The sequence below is a fragment of the Ambystoma mexicanum genome, chromosome 12 (genome assembly GCF_040938575.1).
Source record: "Ambystoma mexicanum isolate Mex_15411 chromosome 12, UKY_AmexF1_1, whole genome shotgun sequence".
NCBI lineage: Eukaryota > Metazoa > Chordata > Amphibia > Caudata > Ambystomatidae > Ambystoma > Ambystoma mexicanum.
The window spans coordinates 660,516,807-660,538,139 of record NC_090936.1 but is presented as its reverse complement, the minus strand read 5'-3'; the positions used below and the strand labels follow the sequence as shown (position 1 = coordinate 660,538,139).

At 45.4% G+C, this 21,333-nt stretch overlaps 1 protein-coding gene across 1 annotated transcript in view; it reads left to right on the top strand.

Moving 5' to 3' along the window:
- COG5 (component of oligomeric golgi complex 5) overlaps positions 1–21,333 on the top strand; it is a 2,640,594-nt gene that overhangs the window by 111,849 nt on the left and 2,507,412 nt on the right. The gene's annotated exons all lie outside the window — the stretch shown is intronic.

The window sequence follows — 21,333 nt, the reverse complement described above, 5'->3', positions numbered from 1 at the left end:
GTGAAGCTAGTCACACATGTGCTATTTAGTTTGTTTTAGAGGTAGGGCAACCCATTGAGGTAGGGATATTAAGCCTTTTCTTTCTTTATTTTAATAAATCACTGTCTACCTCCTTCTTCTGACCTACCACAGGGGCCTGAGTAGCGAAGGGTGCACAAAACAAAACTTACTTGGAGACGCAACCAAGCTGAGGACTTGGTGTGCCCAGTAACTGACACTGACACCGAAACCAGAAGCAAAAGGGTGCAAAAATGCTGAGATCAGACACCAAAGCCAGGAACCGAGGGAGGAGTGAATCCTCTGCTCGACGAGCAAAAGGGTGTGAAAATGCTGAGATGAGCGGAACCCGAGAAACGCTCGTACGCAATCCGGGGGAGCGGCAGTACGCGTGTTGCCCAGGTTGCAGGGAGGCGAAAAGAGGAAAGAGCAAGTGGGGAGAAGGAATGCTTGCCCTACCAACATAACAGGGTCAAAGAGGCCCAGAGAGAGAAAGTATGAGAGAAGAAGGGTCGCGGGAGCCCAAGAAAGTAGTTTTAACCTCCAGAGGGGTCACAGGAACCCATAAGAGTGAAGAGAGCCACACTGAGAGGGGTTACCAATACCCCCAGAGTGTTACATGAGACATTGGGACAGGGGATCCCAAGGGAGCTAAATGGGCCCTATAAAGAAAGCAAAGAGTAGATACGAAGGGCGTTGTGATGAATCCTGTGGATCCCTCACTGAATCCCTGCCTAAAGTCTTCTCCCAGTTGGCCAGGGAAAGACAGATGCTTCCTGAACCTGACCTTGGGGGGGTGGCGTTCTGTGGGAGGATCACCTGGGAGAAGAAGAGGTTCATGGAGGTGAGAGGAATCCAGGGGATGAGCCATGGTATTTGCCTCCTTTTTAAAGGAGACATTTTTACACTCCCACAATATATAATGGCTTGTTGCCACCATAACCCTTCTGTTACACAAGTTAACCATCTTATTGTGGGTGGAATTAGTCAGAAACCTTGTATGGATAAAACAGATAGACTTCTTTCTCAAATTCAGGGAACTCAGACAATTGAAAATGTCCCCACTTCACGAAAGTGTAAGAGAAGGCGGTTTGTGAATGTATTTTCTTAGTAAAGGTTATTGAAACGAGAGATCAAAATCGAAGTATGAAACCATTTAAGAAAACTAATTTTGTTATTTGGGATTTCAAGTCCCATAATTCCCTCAGTACGTGGACGAGGAAGAGGGACGCAGAGAAACTAAACTGTAGTGGTCAGCTAATTAACCTCAACCTCACCTGAGGGAGACTGAGAGGATTACATGGCCTCCTCAGGTGCAAGCTACAGAGGGCCAGAGAAGCAGAAGCAGAATAAGCAGTATATGCTGTGTGCACCGTTGCGTTTTGAGGCAGGGATGGAGGACTGAGAAGACGACAGGGCCGCTGTGATTCCTGAGAGGGTCTGTGCCTCTCGTTATCCCCCTTGCATAGGTTGCACTGCATGAACCCCAGAAAGTGCGTTGTGCAGAGTTTGCGCATTGGGAAGCAGGCGTCGCAGAGAGCGCCGAGAGGTCTCTGTGGCTGGATTTGTAACAGAAACTCTCAGGAATACAAGAGGTTGCAAGCTTGTATGGCAGCGGCGAGGGCAAACTAAAAGGACCTGTTTGTCAGGTCGGGAAAAGCCAAGACGTCTGCAAGTCAGCAGGCACAGAGCAAAAGCAGCTTCCTCAGTGAGTCGACCACTTGGAAGTAGCTCCAGAATGCTCAGATGTTGTTTGCATGTGCCGAGTTAGCCGAGTCATTCTCGTATGAATGAAAACGGTATTGCTATTGAATACTGAGCTAGCAGCAAACAACGAAAGTGGTGTTCAGTCAAACAAAGTAACTGTGATATTCATTTTGTGAGTTTATGGAAGTCCCAACAACCCGGTGGGGGAGCTACCCTTGGAACCGAGGTGTGCAAGCAATTCCCAAGCCAATATAAATCAAACCCTGGGCAATTAAAAAAACAATCTTGCCAGAAGGAAATAAGAACCCCAAGGTTGCAAAAGACACTGTTTGTTTTGGGAAAATTATACCTGGTTTAAACTCACATTGCTACAGCCAAAACAGAAGCAGGAAAAGAATGTATCCTGACCACTATTTTCTTAATGATGCAGAATGGAAAGAACGGTGGCAAACAGGCTGCCCTTCTGGAAAGAAGCTAGCCACAGGAAGATGAGCATTGTTTGTAGAAAAGTCCTAATATGGATCAATGTGAATGTTCTATTCCCTGAAAGCTGCTAACATTTTGATACCAAAGACGACTATTGAAGTTGTTGTTATTCTAATTTGAAAGTTACCATTGAAGCACTTTTCATTTTTGGTGTTGAAGAAGTAGACGGGCAGGCGTAGGGTAAGAAGTGATTGCCCAGAAGCAACCTGGTGAAAGAATAAGCCAGGAAGTAGAAGGTGCAAGTTCTGAAGAGTAGTACTAATAGAAAACAGCATATTGAGTTGTGACATTTGGGTAGGAATTGGGAAAGCTGGTTGATATCAGGTCATATGTAATATATTGTTGTTGAAGTGAATTGCCATATATTTCCTTTTTGCTTTGATTGTTGTATAAGTGTGATTGTTAGATTTCCTTTGGTTAAAGTGTTCCCTTTAGTTTATTTTAGGAAGGGAAATCCTTGTAAGTGAAGGGATAGTGAGGCGTGTATTCAACCTGTCTATTTAATAAGATGGCAAAAGTTGAAAACTCCCTACACAGTTGTTCACCTCACATTTCTGACCCCTCACAGAGTTCAGAGATGCCCAACTCCAGAACCAAGTGGAGAGAGACCCACCCAAATGGTGGACAAGGATCAGGGAAATATCCCTCCACCTACTGGACCGTTTGTTTTCGCAGGAACTTAAAACTTTTTTATTGTTGAACTTGGGGAAACTTGAAGAACTTTGATAGGGTGCCAAAAACTCTTAAATAACGAGAACTGTTGATTATGGATAACTAGTGGATCCAGAGCCAGGAAAAACTCTTGGAACACCTGAGATAGATAGATTGTGGTGAACAACACTGAGCGTATGAACACCCCATTTAATTTTCTGTTACAGTTTTGCTAAGTGGTAGGGCCAGTTTAGAGGTTAGGTTTGGACCGAGGGCTATTGTCTTTTCACTATTGACAAGTACCTTAGTTTTGTTTTGATAAGTAGGGAATTCCCCTTTAGCAGTAGGGTTAGTGAGGTGTTTTATTAAGTTAAATAACGTTACTTGGAAGCCATGTACTGTGGACTGAGTCCTTCTTCTGGCTTGTTACTACTTCCGCCTTCAAACCACTTGTGCTTGTGGTGTACTGTCTGCCATCTGCCAGATCGTTTGCTGGATAGCTGCCAGCTGGTACGTTACCTCAATCCACCTTGCATGCTCCCTACATCACACGTTAGATGCAGGTAAAACGTCTCCTTCCTGACTTGTGCGCCTCAATGACTTCCTTTACACCCTTTTATAAACGTGGGCCAATTATTATCTTTTTAAGCTGGCCCAGGTTTGGTCATGACCTTTTGGGGCCTGTCTTTGATCCCATGATGTGCCCTTCTCGATTGGCTCCTTAATTGGGTCATGATACCATTATTACTATAGCATTGGTATCTAATAGGAGGAAAATGGGATTAGTTATCCTTAATTGCCAGCTCTGTGGCTTTAAATGTTTTGTGCTCTCACTGCCAGTTTAGAACTCTGTGTGTGTTTGCTGGTCGCCTCTGCTCCCGGTGCCAGTGTTTGCCGGGCAAATGGGTGCAGCATTCCTGTTTGATCATTTGGGCCACGGTCTGTCTGGAATCTTCCTTCATCTGTTATGTCAGGGTTATTTCAGGGTTGGTTTTGCTAAGCACTGGCAGTTAGTGTTCATCTCAGCGATCAGGCCCCACCTGAGACCAGGGCTGCTCATACCTGTAGTCCTTTTTGCAAACTTGGTGATTTGCCCAGGGAATCCCTCTCCCTCCTCCCTCTTGCAGGTTCATCAGGTAGTGGCCAGACACCCTTCTCCGGTGCCCTGGCCCCTTAATAACAGAGTATGGGCAGCTCCTCTAATTCGCCACTCTTGGCTGAGTACATCTTTAGCTTAGGCTCAAACAGTGAGAGGCCCAACAATTTTGCATACCTGACAATTTACTGGGCAACATTTTGGGGTTTCTAGTTGCATGTGAGGAGTGTAAGGGTGTTGAAGAAGGATGCTGACACAAGGGTGGCATGCTTGTGGTTATGGACTTTTATTGATGATAAAAGAACCCTCATTATCCCGATCTTTAAGAAGAGTTTCCCAGCCTCAAACTAATACTAAAGGATCTGTCTGACTGTCCGTCCAAATAAAAGTCCACCATCCTGTGTCACAAACAACCTCTATCTCTTACACTATAACTGAACACTAAGATAAACCGACAGAAATGTCCTTCTCCAGGAAAATTACTCCCTTCTCTGGGTATACGGATGGCGATTCCAAAATGTTATTTTGCAAAAAGGTACCAGGCAGAATGACTCGCTTCCCCAGGCTTACAGCAACCTAACAAAGTTATTTCCCCAGGAGAATGATTCCCTTCTCCTGGTATACGGGTGTTGGTCCCAAAATGCCCTCTTGTAAACAAATGTCAGGGGTAATGACTTCCTGCGCCTGGCTGGCAGTTCCAGCAGTTTGTACAGTCAACTTTTTGCACCAGGAGAATGACTCCTTTCTCCTGGTACTGGTCTGAAATTTCCAATACAGTTCACAACAAGGTCAGGGGGAATGACTCCCTTTCCCTTGTGTCTCTTCAGTGTACTTGAAAGGATTCCGTTTTCTTACATCAGTAGAATTACTCCCTTCTTCTGGTGTTTGCAAGTTCTTTCTCAACGTGTGTTTTTATCTTGATCCTTTTTCACTACATCAACGAAGTTCCAAATCCTACTTCTATCAGGTTCCCAGACCCTACTCTGGGGCTTATCTCTGCCACTGGTACGAGGAGGATTTCCTCGAATGCTGGACTCTTTTCTGTTGGGGGTCCCAGACCATTCTCTGGTGGTCAGTGGACTCATCTCTGCCACTTTTACGAGGAAAGATTTCCTCAGATGCACTTTCCGTCCGGCTGTGGGTCCCAGAGCAATGATGGCCCTCCTGATAGGCCTTACGATTGCACTGGCATGAAGCAGAGACCTCTCTTCTCCCTCAACCCCCACACCTCTCACAATGTCCCTACTGGCCTCTGCCCCTGCTTCCTGTTACCTTCTGAGACTTGGTTGCACAGTGCCGGTCACTCTGGTGACTGGGATCAGTCTCCTTCTCACCTCCTGCAGCTTTGTGCTCCGTCACTGCATCTGCTGCGGCTCCACATGTTGTGGCTTCTTGCAGTCTCTACACCGTTCGGGGACTGCGCGGCCCACCTTCTCCTGGAGGTTGTGCCACTGCCTCGTCTGCTTACCTCCGGGCTCGATCCTGCTGACAAAGGACCTGTCATGGACTCCCTCAGTCACTTGCCAGCCTCCTCTGCAGAGCCTTTTCTTTGGGTCAAGTGCAGACTTCGAAAATCGCAGGTTCTCTGACGAGGATGGAAGACGAAGACGCCAAGTTCTTCTTCTCTTTTCATTATATGTGGCTTACTCTGCCCCAGCGTAACGCCAACAACTGTTGTCAATGACTCCGACTCCTTGGTATTCTTCATAGCTCCTGTGAGCCACCTCATCACAGTACTAGCAGAGTCAGTATTCCTCATGTTTTTCTCTGCTCCTCTTCGTCCTAGTATTTTCTGTCTTGGCTGAAATACATGCTTTCAATATAGTGATTTGAAATGGAGAGGGTCTTAGGCATGTGAAGGTGTGATGTTATACAACGGGTTCTACCCAAGATGGCCATCCTTATCCCCATAGGGTGAGCCCCTCCCAATGAGGTCCCGCATTAACCCACCCCTAGGGGATTATTGGGAAGTGACTGCGCCTTCCTAGTCTCATGGGAAAGGGCTCCCCTTGGGGAGAAGTGACGATGCCTGGCGAATTGCCACAGGATACAATGTAAGCGGCTAAAACATGATCATCAGGTATCTATAGTTGTCCCACGCCATTCCCCCTCCCCACCTGCTAATTGGCTTTCAAGATGTGCATTCAGGACCAGTATGAAGTTTGACCTCTTTGATTTCAGGCTAAGCCCGCAAGTGCCTCATATAAGGGTTAGTGGCATCAATATGTTTTTGAAGGCTTAAGTGCGTGGGAACAGGTAGAACCTGGTCTACATACAAGCATATTGGTAGCCCGCGCTTGACTATATGAGGTGCCTGTACTGATCATCAAGTAACCTTTTAATATACAAGTTGAAAAGCCAGGAGACTAAACTGCACCTCAGACACTACTTCTTGTGGAAAATGGTCCGTAAATACTCAGTTCATGCCATACGGCACAACAGGGCTCAGGCTATGATGCTCTTCCCACAGAATAATAAGGATGGCTTTGCTATTGTCTCCTAAAGTACAGATCTATCGACACAATCAAATTACCAAACTGATACGAGACACATACATGCTAAACACTTGCTATCCATTACATCTCATGATGTGCTTCCTGACAGAAGGAAATTTAAGGAGGGGTCAGAAATAAGGCAGACACAAAGTTGTAATGTTTTCAACATTAGTCATTTTTATTAAAACAAAAAGGGGTTTGGATAAAGGCATATCTGTCCCTATCCTAATGAGTATCCCTGCCTATAAAACTAAAGGTAAAGTAAGCTGCCCTCTTGTCCAAAATATATCTGACCCTCACGTTAACATACACAATCAAAAGCTGCAATGTAAATGTCTCTATTTCCAATTCAACAAAAGTAGGCAAAAATCGAAATGTATAATTCCAGCAAAACAATCCTTGTATCCAGGGGTTGGTTCCCTTCCCCTGAATTGTTTCAGGGAAACTATTGAAAATGTTCTGTTCCGGCAATGTTCTGTTACATTTAATGAACATATCTTTTTCACATAATACATTCCTCAGGATGGCAAAGCAAATATATTTTCCACAACACTGTTTTGAGTATAGCAAAATGAATTTTCTTTCCACTTTATAGGATGGCAAACATGTTATATTTCAACAACTTCTTCAAATGTCAAAGTTTCTCTTTCTCCAAAGTGATTTCCTGGTGTACTCTCCTGCTAGGGATTTCTTAACTAAATCCTTAGCTATCCTAGTTTACTCCCCTGTCAGGGATCCTCCCCTTTTGGCTCTTGCAGATCCCCTGGTGTACTCTTGTGCCAGGTATCTCTTTCCAAAAAGGGTTCACTGCCTGATGTGCATCCTTCAACAGGTCTTTCTACCAGGTTTACTTTCTTTCAAGTCTAAGACAGTTGTGCTTTGTCACTGTTTATACCTCATTGACTTCAGATATTGCTTCCACCTTCCCCTGTATTGGCATCCATATATGGGTGTTTGTTCAAGTTCTGTCTGTCAACTTCTTTCTTAGTATTTCTTGGCTTTCGACAATGCCTGTTCCAATTTTCTCCCAACTGACATTTCATATAAAGAGATTTGTACAATTTTAGCCTTTCAACTTCTTCAGTAGTGTCTCTCAGCTTATGGAAATACTTTTTCCGGGTTTCCCCGAATTGACATCTCATATAAGGAAATGTGTACAACTTTTGCCCTTCAAGTATACTTGATCAGTATTCAAAATAATTGCCCAAATGTTCATGAGTTTGTTTACACTTCCCGGGGGCCCCCGACTTCTCTAGGTCGACTCACTGGTGTAACGTGCAGCTGCGTCGAAGGTTTACTGTTGTGCAGGCTTTCCCTGTCAGGCAGAATTTTGTTTGGTTCCCACGCCGGCTTTCCACCTACTCGCCGATAAAACCGGGGCAACCAACAGGACCGTGTCTTCTTCAGTCTCGTGGTGGCTGTCTTTCTTCCAGTGGTCCCTCCAGTTTACCGGACTCCCGCTCCTCCGGTAAGGTATACCTCCAGGCTGTAAGCTTTTGGCTCTTCTAACACAGCTCGTCTGTGTGTCTGCCTCCTCCTTTGGGTCCGCTTCCTGCTTCGCTTTCTCTGCAGCTCTCCTCTCTCTGTTTGGCGGTGATCTCCAGGTTTAAATGTCCATGCAGCTGATTTTTAACCTGACAACTAGACCGCACATTGAACGTGATGTTACTTTCATTCCACATTGAGTCCTTACTCCTCTTCTTCATCTCAGTACTTGAGGCTTTCTCGGATTTGGAGTCCAAAGGAATTTTAAACCATTTAAGTTGTATTGCTGGACATCTTTGTTCAAATAACAGGCATCATAAACAGTAGATGTTAAATGTGTTTTAGGGGTGTTATGTACACTTGAAGAGTGAATGGTTTTCTGTCTGGAATGTTTGACAAAAGGGGTTATCAGGATTTTACCACTGAAGTGTTCTGAATAATAACATGCCATCAGGAACTCTGGAATTAGAGGGCCGTCTTCACAGGCCAGAGAAGAATACCGCATCTCAGCGGTTGGAGTCACTACTTCTCCCCAACATTCATCTCCTCCCATGTGATCCACCATCAGAATGCCACCCCCAGGGTCATGATCAGGTTGCGGCTGCCTTTCCCTGGCCACATGGGAGGACACTTTAGGTTGGGGATCAGGGATGACTCCATATGATTCATCACACCAGTCTATCCCTATCTTAAAAATCAAAAATTATAACCTCAAATGCCTTCTGCCAGCTCTTTTGCACTACCTTCTTAGTCTGTACTGCATTAAAAGCAAAAGGCAGCAGTACATCCCATAGCACTTCATCTATCTTAAACGAGTCAAAGGGCAGTTCGTCTAGTCCAGGGACATGTTTGCAGCCTTGTGTTCCCAATGCCATTGTGATCACATTTACCAGTAGATCACAGGGCTCAGTGGAATAGGAGAGGGGTGGACAACTAGACAAAAGATGACAGCTTACTATTTCTTAACTCATAGTAGCATCATATTTATTGTACAAATACAAACACACAATTATGCAAAAGAATTAATAAATTAGGCTCAGTGTACAAAAAACATCCCTCCACACACTATTCATTCATAACTCACACAGGCATTCGTCATACTCACATACATTGGGACAATTTAAGTAATGTATTATTAACATCACAAATACTAGTCAAACAAATGTCATTTTAACACTCTCATATTCTACAATGTGACCCTCTGTACATATTCAGGGGTAGAAAACTGTTGTCGACATATGTTTTGGTTGAGTTCTCTAAACAAGGGAAAGGTCCCCTTGCCCGGAAATTTTGGTCAACCTTCTTCAGGACGGAGTGCAATCGCCAGTTTGGCGGTGCCTCTTCATAACGCAACAAAGTATGGTGTGTGTGACAAAAGACCCTCAATTCTGGGGAATAAAAATATGAAAGACTAAATTAGTCTTGTAAGTGCCCATTTTGTCATCTTTGCTTATTCATAACCTTTTAATGATATAGAATACAACTTATTACTCAGCTGTATAGTGCCGACTTACGTCCTCTGGGCTACCAGGGGCCGGAGAATCGGTAACTGGAGTGAATCCTGGCGTGTGTCCTCCCAATAATGGTGCTCCACGTCAAATGTGATGTCCTGTGATCACAGGGCTCAGACCGATGATGTGTGAGACCGGATGATGGACTATTCAGTGCCACATTGGTTTGTACTCTAATGGTAGATGTTCTTCTGTGGGTTATACAACAAGGGGTAATGCTCAACGCAGTGCTCCTGAATAATATTATCATTAAGCCCAATTGTTCCATCTTTAATCTGTTGCCTGCGGCTATGAGATTCCAGAAAAGGCGGTGATCTTTCATAACCACCATACAAGTTACATGTTCCCATTCCTCTTACAGGAGGGCTTTGCATTTCTCAGCCAATTATCGTCTAGGGTTTCCTTTTAAATTTATTAGTGTCATTGTTAGATTTGACTACATGCTTTAGGTCACTCTTGGCACTCCTGCACTGTTTTTTTATATTCTAGAAGTCGTAGTAAGGACGTGTTTATGTCAACACAGAATATGGCTTCTGGGTGTTTACTTGTTTCCTTCTGAGCACAACCTACATTTTGACAGGTTTCATCTTCCGGCAGGATTGGTGGGGATCGCATGTAACCCCTAAATTATGACTGTTTCTGTTGTACCAGTGTCATTGGTGAGCGACGGTGACCGTGATGGTGATCATTTTCACCCTCTAGCATAACTTGTAAGACCTCATCAAGATCCCACAGCTGCACACAAACTAGAATATTTGTACTCTGTTGTGGTGAGTGGTGGGTGAATTTCCCAGACTCATCTCCTGCTTTTATCCCTATCAGTGTCCTAAAATCAGCTTCAAAGTGTAAATATAAGGAGCAGAAGCCAAACTAACTATGCTTATCCAACATTAAAGTTTCTGTTACCTTATAGGCTGCATCCTCCTCATCTAATGTGTCTTTATCTGCTAACCTATAACTCAGTTTAAGGGTATAATCCTCTCGAGTAATTTAAAATATTACTTCATTCATGGACTTTGAGTGGATTCACAAGCAATTTGCTCATACAATCTATAGATTAATTGTGTGCAACTTGATTCATGATCGTACATTTGCATAATGCATCAAGCAAAGTGTACGTGTGGTGAGCCTACATATTTGTGAATCACAGGACGATAAAAGCATTTTATTTGGGTCATCTTGGTGGCCTGTTTTAGATCTAGTGATGATCGGCAAGTGTGTTACCACCTTCTCACCAAACACTGCGCGCCTTAAGAGCCTTATCAGAAAACATTGGCATCTGGTATGCAGTGCAGGCTGCACTTCAAAACCCCCTTTGTTTCCCTTGAAATGGGGGTGCAACACTAGAGACCACCTGGTATATTCTCGGTTAACAAAGGACTTACCTAGGTCCAACACCCTGGAGGTTTGTTGGAACCTACCACATCAGCCCATCCTGGGCCATTTCCTGTGCATGTGAAACATGTTTGACAAGCCGATTTCTTTTGTTTTAAGGATGTCACTTGGATATTGAAATCCCACACGAATTGCAGCACAAGCAATGTGGTTTACATTATCAAATGTCCTGGTCCTAAAATCTGCATAGGTATTAAACCAGGGGGGTGTGTTAGGCAGAATCCTATGCAGTTCCCTTAGGGAGCACTACAGAATATTAGGACTTAAGGTGAGAATATAAATCCCCTTTGGTACCAGTCTGTACCACAAAGATTTAGTTGGTAGCTGTGGCTGAGCAGTCAGACTTATCTCAAGAGGGAGATGAGCAGTATTCAGGGTTTACACAATAGGCCTTCAGTACTATGGAACAAAGAAACACTGACCAAAGCTTTGTAGTAAAAGAATATATATATATATTGATTTTATTTTATACACTTCTAGTTAAACACATCTATCACAGTTCTTAAAGCAAGTTGAATTCAGTCAAAGAAAGTTTACACAACTCCCTAGTTAAATTGTAGACAAGTTTGAGCAAGAGTGAAAACTGAGCAAAATGGCACAGTGTAAACCAAACACATATGACACTCTAGCAATTTCTCACCAGGGAGGGAAAGTGCAAGTTATACAGAAATATCTTCTTACACACCCTAGCAACACTTTCCATAAGTTTGTGAACCAGATTAAGCAAGGCAGTGCATCGGTATAGAAAATACTTAAATGAAAACTGAGCTAAATGGCATTTCACAAGGTTTTAAAGTGGGAAGGAAAGGGTGGCTATAAGAAGTAGGTGCACCAAGACATTTCTAGTTGAGAAGCAGTCTAGAGAATGCAGTTCTAACAAATTTAGCCAGAGTCAGTAGGCCTGTGCCAGAGTCAGTGGTACATGGCAAGGGCCCAGGAGCAAAATGTTCTTGTAGCTCCAGTCAAGTGTTTGGTTAACTATTCTGAAAAGGTGGATGCCGAAGTTGAAAGACAATGTTAAGAGAGAGGGGCGGCCAACCCAACAGGTAGGTAAAGGATTTAAAACACCTTTAGCACTACCACGCAGAAAGGACAGCCTGGCGGAACAATGTACCTTATGAATGAAGAAGTGGCTCCTGCGGTGGTGGTTGTTCCTGGTAGTTCCTGCAGTTCGGGGGATCCAGCAGAGGAAGAGAGGCTCTCGTCGTGGAGGAAGGTTCGAGTTACTGCACTACCCAGGAATGAAACCAGCCGCAGTGCTGCCCGACTAATAAAAGGTACGCTCCTTTAAATCGTGGTCCGGGTGGACTGGTGCCTGGCTATCCAGTCTCAGAGTACAGAGTACTGGCGATTTGACCAACGCAGGTCCGGGAAGGCGATTGGCAAACTGGTTGGCCCTACCAGCTCAAGGGAAGAAGGCTCTTGCAGATGAAGATCTTCTCTCGTCGTGTGGAGAAAAAGTGGCGAGACGCTGCAGCAGGACTTCACCGGGGGTTCAGTTGTTGCAGATGTCTTTGGCTTCTCTCCTCTTCGGCTTCTTAGTTCCAGTGGCAATGTCTTGCTCTTCCAGTCCTCATGACCCTGCTTTTATGCAAAAAGATCCCCATTCATACAGCCTAGCTGTCACTCACACAGTGAAGTGGTCATCTTGGCGGAAGACCCTCCAGCCTATCAGGATAGAGTGCGACATGGGTTGCTGAGGAAACCCTGTCCAGGGGTCCTACTCCCCCCTTCCACACAATGGACCGACCCCAGACTCAGTGGTGCCGAACGGAGGGCTTGTCGGCAGAAACCCGCCAAAAGGACGAACAAAGGATCCCCGATCTGGGTTAGGAGTTTAGAGAAAGACACAAGAAAGAAATATTAAACTTCTGGCAAATAAAACCTACCGGAGTAAAGTTAATATTAAAATACACCGGCGGTATGTTAGAGGCTGTCAGGAAATGTGGTAGCCTCGAACAATCGGAAAGTCCCATAGGAAAATATTTGCGGTCGAATATTTACGGTAGTAACCACTGCCACCAGCCAGATACTTTTGAGAGAGGGACTGTACGGTACCCTCCCAAAAAATGAACATAAGGGAAAAACTATTAACCCTTCCCAGTACCTCCATAGTAAGATGGGTTGTAGTGGTTTAGTTCACAAAAAATGACTAGTAAAGTCAATGGGGAATTTACATGCCCTGGGAGACAGTAGTCATTCCCAGGGTATGGGGTCTGTTTGGGGGCCGCTACGACACCCCTGTGTCACTGCACGGAGAGTGCTGGGTAACACTTGTGAATAAAGATGGTTGCTATGGAGGTGAGAGAAACCCCATAGACATTAAACACACAAATAGCCTAGAACACACATAGCAAAAATGCCTAAGAGTTGGGAAAAGAGTCTCACTCTTAGCAGGAGAAAAAAACAAACCCTTCAAATCCAGCAAAGCTGCTGGGGGACTCTATAGGTAAGGGAAATTAGCCATAAGATGAGAATTCTCCCTGACAGGGTGTCCACCAGATTGGGGAGCTCAGGTCATGGATTAGAACTGGTGCTACAGCTCTACCAGTCCATCATTTTCAATGTTTCAACCACATGGACCATGAGCTACAATGGCTGGTCATTGGCAGGGTTTTTCCCTGATGCATGTGGATATAGCACATACAACATGCTGCTTCGACTTGAGCAGAAATTGATTTTTTTTGTTGCTCAAATCACATGTAGATTGTGCCATGGTCATCGGGCCAAGAACGCAAATATTAAAGGGCCACATACACAGGGGCCCCGGATGAACACAGGCACCAGGCTTGTGAATACCAATAAGCAAGAACATTTATTTGGGACAGGAATGCTTTTATTTTGGACATAACGCCTCATTTTGGGTGCAAGGTGCATTTAACATGGGAACTTCCATCACTAAGGCAGCCCCATGTGTACTCTTGGGTGTGACTTCTGCTGCTATTGGGTTGCCTTGCACGTGCTGACTCTCTAGGAGTGGCAGGCAAGCCAGGCCTAGAGGGCTTGCCCACGATCGCAGCTATATAAGCTGCTCCGATCCCTGAGGCAGACGCTTCGTGTTATTCCGCACTTCCATGCATCGTAACGGTCACCGCCGCCTGGGATTAAACTTACCTTTGGAAATCCTGCTTCCTGATTTCATACTTACCAACTGGGGAACCTGCTCTCACCTGTGCGTGTCTTCGTTAATCCTGACATTCTTCTTCAAACATTCCGGAACGCTGACATCTTCTTCTTGACACCGCAGTTCATCATCAAGCCTTATGGAACGCTGACATCTTCATCCTGGCGTCGCAGCTCATCTTCAAATCTTCTGGGACGCTGAAAACTTCATCTTGGCACCGCAGCACGACGCGCTTCGTCAGCGACAGCAGCACCTGCAAGACAATCGAAAGGCAAGGTTAGACACTTAAAAGACATTCAGTTTAAGGTCGCGCTAGCACCGAACCTCGCGCTTTGCCTTAAACCATTACTCACCTGTTGTCGGACATTGCGGTTTCATCCATCTTCCTCCTGGCCGCGTTCCGTGCCTCCACAGCTGCTTTTGAGACGCATTTCCATCTATTGGGAAGAAACCAGAAGAAAAAACACTGTTAATTCCTGAATAACAATATTGATAGCAATAATACCAACACAGAAAACGAGAAGAGGCAAAGCGAAAACAGAAAGAGAAAGAAGCAAGAGGAGAAGCATAGTCGCAGCTCCACTGGACTATTACTTACCAGGGATCAGTGAAGGAACTAGATCCCATTGACAAGCGCCCTTGCCAGAAGTTGCAGGGCGGAGAGCTTACCATCAATAATTAACAGGTGAGCCCTATGGGCCAGTACATGCCCACAAAAATCGCACCTTGGGTAGAAGGGTTTGAGAGGTACAATAGTCACCGATCAGCGCACTCACGTTTTCTCATATCCACGCAGGAGCAGTGTCACCAATTGCCACCGCTCACAGCTTTTCCGCAGAGGGAAAGACCTGACTGAGGTGATCTAACTCCTGGGAGGGCTGCAACCGTGCCCCAACGCCTCCCCAGAGACCAGGTGAGTGTAACAGATGGGCTTAATGATGAGATCTTGTAGAGTGCTCTCATCCAAACAGTCATACATTTTGTAATAGTGGGTGGTAGACATAGTTAGAATTTTACTTTCAATAGCTTTTTTGCTGCCCTTAAAATTGGGTCACTTCCGGAAGTGAGTTTATTCATTGCAGGCATGGTAAGGAAGGCATGGTAACAAAGAAAGACAGGCGCAAATGATCACAGATCATCAGTGTTTATTGAACTTTATCAGGGGTGTGAAAAGCGCTTATCTAAATCTAAGATGGGAGCAAGCTATGACCATCAAATAATAATAATAATACAGTCCTATTGGAGTCTAGTCAAATAAAAAGGGGCTATACTAAAATACTAAAAAAAACTATTGCCAGTCCTTACCGATATTCTACAAAATAGTGTGGGATAATGTTTGCAAAAAGAAAAACGTGTTCATAAAATGTCAGGCCGTGGGCCTCCCTTCCCCACGTTTTTAGTCAGTGACAAGGCGGGTAACACAAGCACAGCAACCTCCTGAGCTTCTTTGCCACGAGGTCACAGTTTCTTTCTCCAACATCAGGGCCTTCTGTGCCCAATTCTCTTTTGTGCAGTCTCTTGCCTCAGAGGCCCTGATGTACCAAATCACAAAGAAAAGTTCCTTTCTCAATATTCACATCAGGCTATTTACTCTTCACCCTGGATCCCCCTCATCCGGGCTCTGATCCTTTCACCAGTAACCTCCCTCAGTTGGGTTCAGACCAACTTCAGTCTACAATCAAAGAGTTTCGAATGTACACGGGATTCAATGTAACCCGCTGCAGGACCACTTCGATTTTACAGTTCAACAATTCTTCCCCGGTCAGAATGGAGCGGGGGGCACCAAATGGAGATCTTCGAGTGAGCACCCATGTAGCACCGAACCACTCTGTATCTGGTCCCTATCTTGGTTTCACAAAGTTAAATTGTATAGAAGTTCTCTTTCTTCATACAATGTTGGCGCTTGCAACTTTGAGCATGACACAGTCCTGTATGCTATCAGTTTCTCCATCTCACCGGCTGTTCTGAACTCGTTGCCGTTACTTTGCTGTTGGAGTCAAGGACAGTACCACGGTGGCAATAGCTTCTCTCCGCCTTGGCTATCAATGCGGGAGGGCACTGTGTATCTTTGACACACACTACACCATTTGTCGGCTGCAGTCCCCACTCTTATGTTTCTATTCCTTGAGGTTTCTTGAAAGTCGCAGTTCTGTATTGAAAAGGGCAGGGGTAATTCGCTCCTTGTCATCCTCTCTGATCTCGTCGCCTTTCTCCTTGGTTAAAGCTGCCATCTCAGAATTGCTGCTTCCTTGTGCGTTTTGCCTTGCTCAGAGTATGCTTTTGTGCTCTGCCTTTTATCCGTGTGGGGGGAAGTGTAATGGGACTCGGGTGTGTGAAGTTATCAGTAATTGCCTGACCCTTGTGTTGGGACATTTCAGGTATACGGTTCTGGTGTTAATCCGTTGTCTCTCACGATGAACCACCCGTGAGAAAGTGTTTGTGTTGGGAAAGGGGCTGAGTTTCTAGATATTTTACCTGGTAGGATGGGGAAAAAGTGCCATAAGGAAGGGGATACTGTGTCTCACCCTTCAGTGTCCCACTTCCACTCCCTGAAGACCCCCTTCCAGGTGATCCTCCCGCACTGGTCCACCCCCAGGAACTGAATTCAATAGCGATGGCCGTGTCCTGGCTACCTGGAGGACAGATCTCCGGGGATTAGCAGGTGAGACACCGTACGGTTTCTCACACATCCGACTTAAATGTAACATTTATCGGTTGCAGATTCAGGTAGAGAAACTTCGAGAGGAGATCGCCTAGTTGAATTCCCAGATACTGGAAGCCTGTCAGCGACACCTTATAGGGGGCACTCCTATGGGAGCGCTGAGCCCTGCCCTATACAAAAAAGACAGATTTCTGGCAGTTGACCTTAAGGCCGCTGACCTCCTGGAAGTCGCTCAATATTTTCATCACTGCACGACACGACACCTTATCCATATAAATCAGCAGGTCATCCACATATAAAGATATTCTCTCTTCACCTCCCCAGGACCATCAAAACCCCTCCCATTCCGTGCTTGCCCAGAGCTGCACTGCTAGTGGTTCAACTGCTAGGGTGAAGAGCAGCACTGAAAGGGGACAGCCCTGCCTTGTTCCCCACCCGAGGGAGAATGTCCTGGAGCGAAACCCATTGACCCGCTCTTCAGCCACCGGTGGTTGATAAAGCAGACGCACCCATCCAAGAAAGTTACCCCCAAATCCCAGATTTTCCATCGCTCCCCATAATGCGTCCCAACGTACCAAATTAAATGCATTTTCAAAATCTACTGACGACAGAGTTAGCGGGCCTGGGATTGTGGCAGCCTGCCCCAAAGCTAATTGTACCCTGCGAAGGTTCATGGGAGTAGACTTGGATGGCAAAAACCCGCACTGGTTCTAGTGGATTAAGCACCTTATGATCCCCAATATGCGATTATACCAGGACTCTTGCTAGGACTTTCACTTCTCCATTGATAAGCGAGATTGGTCTGTAGGAAGCGCAACATTTTGGTGGCTTACCCGGTTTGGCAAGTACCATGATAGACGCCTTCCTAAGATCCTCTGGCAGTGTACCATCCCGCCTCCTTTCCAGGAATAGCCAGTGGAGCGGCCCAACCACTGCCCCACCAAGCTTCTTCCAAACCTCCACCGGGAAGCCATTCGGACCTGGGGACTTCACAGACTGCAGATGGGAGATGGCTGCCGCTACCTCTTCTTCCGAAACATCTGCTTTCAATCCCTCTCGCTGCCGCTGTTAATTGTGGTAAAACCACTGGCTCTGCCACCCCGGCACGTCCTCCCTTAATCGACTTGATGGGGCTCTGTATATGGATTCAGAGTGCCCCCCGAATGCCTGCGCAATGTCTGTGCCCTGTGTCAAAACCTCACCCATATCACCCTGCAGCGCTCTTACATGCCCACTGCCCCTTTCACTACCCTCCAGCCGCGCAAGCATCTTCCCCACCTTAGCCCCACCTTCATGGATCTGGCTTCGCTTGAGCCAGTGTGCCCCCTTCACCTTATCCAACGCCACATTCTGGAGTGTTTCATGTGCTGTCTGCAGCTTTTTGCACCTCCAGTGATCCCAAGGTGACCAGATCCGCCTCCGTCTCTTTCGCCGCCAGCACATGTTTCCACTGGGCCAAAACCTGTGAGATCACCTCCCCGTGAGAACAGATATGTTCCCTTCCCAGATCCTGACAGAGCTATTCACTGATCCTTCATTAACCATAAAGTATTTCTTTATAGCGTTAACTAATGCCTCAATGAACTCCGGGAAACCCAGATAATACGATTTCAGTCTCCAAGTAGATGCGGGCATCTCTTGCCCACTCTTGAATGCGATGAGCAGCATAGAGAGTGGTCCCTTCCTCCTCTAAGTACCAAATCTCAGGCGATTGCCCCTGTGGGTTCCCCCAATAGTATCCATGTGTGAGCTGAGGAAAGACCCGACACCCAAACATTTTCCCACCATAGCCAAGCAATGTAAAACCAATGATTATGCAAAAAACAAAGACCACCACCAACTCCCCTCCCGACCCTTCAGCTTCTAAACCAACTGAAGCACCTGTTGCCCGGGCCCTTGTGGAAACGTGCACGAACCATTGAACACAAACATGAATGGGGTGCTTGGTAATGCAGCCGTCCAATAAGCCCCTATCAGACCTTTCCTCCAGCCTCCTGTGGTCCAGAGGCTGGTACTTTACACCTCAAGTGCGGAAGATGAGCTATCTCATCCTCTGCACTACGTTCCCGGTACAGAGGTTGAGATGGCTTGTCCTCCAAACTATGCACCTCTGGGGAGGTGGATCGCCCCCACCCCTGCTGCTGCACTGCTCCCCCCGACCCCAAGGCTGTGAAGGGAAGACCTCCCTTTCCGTGCCTGGGGTTCAGGGTGCAGCCGTGATAACGGCGAAACATGCTACGTGCGCTGACGTCATCAGGAAATGAAATGTAAATTTCTCAGAAATATGTGAAATTGAGTAGACTTGCTAATGACACCTTTGTGATAAAGGTTCTGGAACAATACGGTTGTTCACCTACTAAAACAAATTTTGTTACCATAAATAGATGGAGACGGATTTATGATGTGGACAAAAAATGATAGTGCCAGCTGGTTGCTGTTCTCGATTGCACAGATTAAGCAGAAACTAAAGTTAATCTGCGAAACAGATTATGAACAGATGATAGTAAACTTGGGGGGAAAAAGTAAACAGTGGTTTATTCCTTAATCAATTAACTACCAGGGAAGGTAAACCAAGTTATCAGTATGTGTACCCAGAGTGTAAAACGATTCGTTGGTATCTGATGTTTAAATTCAATATCTGCAATGTACTTGCAATTATAGGTGCAAAAAATGGAATCCATAAAGGTGTTACATACTGTAGATTATGTGGGGTAAATACGCAGGAAACAGCATATCATATAATATGTGAATGTGATAGCCTTGATGATATACGTAGCAAATACCTAATGAAGTACAATAATAATATGGATAAGTGCAATATGTTCGAAATTTGGGTAAGACGTATGGCTGGAAACGATATGAATTTAATCTTTTATATGATGAAATTTTATGTGATGATTTTAGAGATTTTAAAAGAATTATCTAATGGTGTACTGATGTTTTTACAGTGATGTTTTAACTTGTTTTGGAAGATGTGTTTTAAGAATTCTCTTTTGAATACCTGGGGATTTTAAATGATTTATATGTAAAACTATAATTGTAATATGCATATTAAATACAATAAATAAATACATTTCGCAGACACGCTTTTGCGTGCTGCAAGGGCATTTATTGCCTGGTTACCTTGAGTGAGGGCGTTTTGGAAAGGGGAGACTCGCCCCTTTCCAATGACCCCTCACTCAATGAGATTGGTGGTCGAGGATCATTCGATCCTCGACCAGCAATGACCACTGGACCACAAGGACATTGATTTTGGGAGTGGTGCCCCCCTCACCAAGCCAAACAGCCCTCTACCCCACAATAAAATTGCACAATGTTTTGATTTCTTTGGGGGGCAGATGGATGCTGTTTTACCCCCATTTACCCCCAAGGAAGGCAAGAAAAGTGTAAAGGCATTATGAATTACTTGGGGGCATTAGGGGGCTAGCCCTGTGCCTGTTGGCCAGCACCCCCAGAAATCCCCCCAGGGAGGGGCAGATTCTTCCTGCTTCCTTTGGAGAGGAGGAAATTGAGGGTCTGACCCCATTTTGCCCACCCCCGGAAAGCAGCAAGGGTCACTAGGCGATTGAGGATATGATCTTTGGGTAGGGGGCCTAGGCCAATAAGCCTCCACCCCAGAAAATGCCAACCAGATGGCAAAATGTTGTTTTGCCTTCTTTGGGGCAAATTGCTGCAGTTTTGCGCCAATCGATTTGCCCCCAAGGAAGGCAAAACCACATTAGACTCCACATATAGTGGGATGGGCAGACCCTTGCTGCTTCCCTGCGGGGGGGGGGCAACATTGGGGTTGTGGCCCCATTTATCCACATCTGGGAAGCAGCAAGGACCTCTAGGCCACCAGTGATATGATCTTGGGAGTGAGGCTCTATCGGTGGTGCCCCCCCCCCCAAACAAGGTCCATCTCCCCCAGGGTGAATCCCACCCCAAACCCTCACCCCCAAAAAATGCCAACACGTTGGCATAATGTTGTTTTTCCTACTGCACTATGTTACACAATACGTTAATTTCCCAAATGTGACCTAAATTTTGTCGCTGCTTTAGGCACTGTATGCTTTAGTAACCTGCGCAAGTCACCTATCCTTCAAAAGGTCTGCCTTTGCTTTTCAAAAATGGTATGCTTGCCATTCTTCACCACATTCATTTTCCTTATTTTCAAAAGTAGGTCTGTTTAGGCCATCAGCATAAAAATCCGATGTATCATGGCTCAGTTTTTGGCTCGTGGTATTGCTTGTTTTGTGTACATTATGAGAAATTAATGATTTCCTAACTATAAGAGACAGGGAATGTATTGGTGCATTGCTTTTCTCAATATTCACAGAAGCCATTACCTTCCAAGTGCAAACATATCCAGCACATACTTTTTTTTTTCTGTCACCTTTCCAATTCTTTACCAAAATATGGGAATTTTAGGTACAAAGTTGTTGCCTGCCCTGCGCAAATGACCCCTTCCTGAACTTGGACTTTTGTCTTCTTTTCTGTGTTGCCCTTTGAGCTTTCCTACCCTCCTCTTCCATTCCGTCCAAGCATGTCTTATTCAAAGAAAGGGAAAAATCGCAAACCTCCCCCAAAACTGTTTCCACTCAACCTGTTCTTGAAAGCCTGGAGAATGGCGAATTCAGAACTGCCAACCATTTGTTCCTAGCTCTTACAAGAAAAAAAACACAGGCTTCTTTGTGCATAATTTTATTGCCATTTACTGAAAAAAGTGGTCACATTTTTGTTAT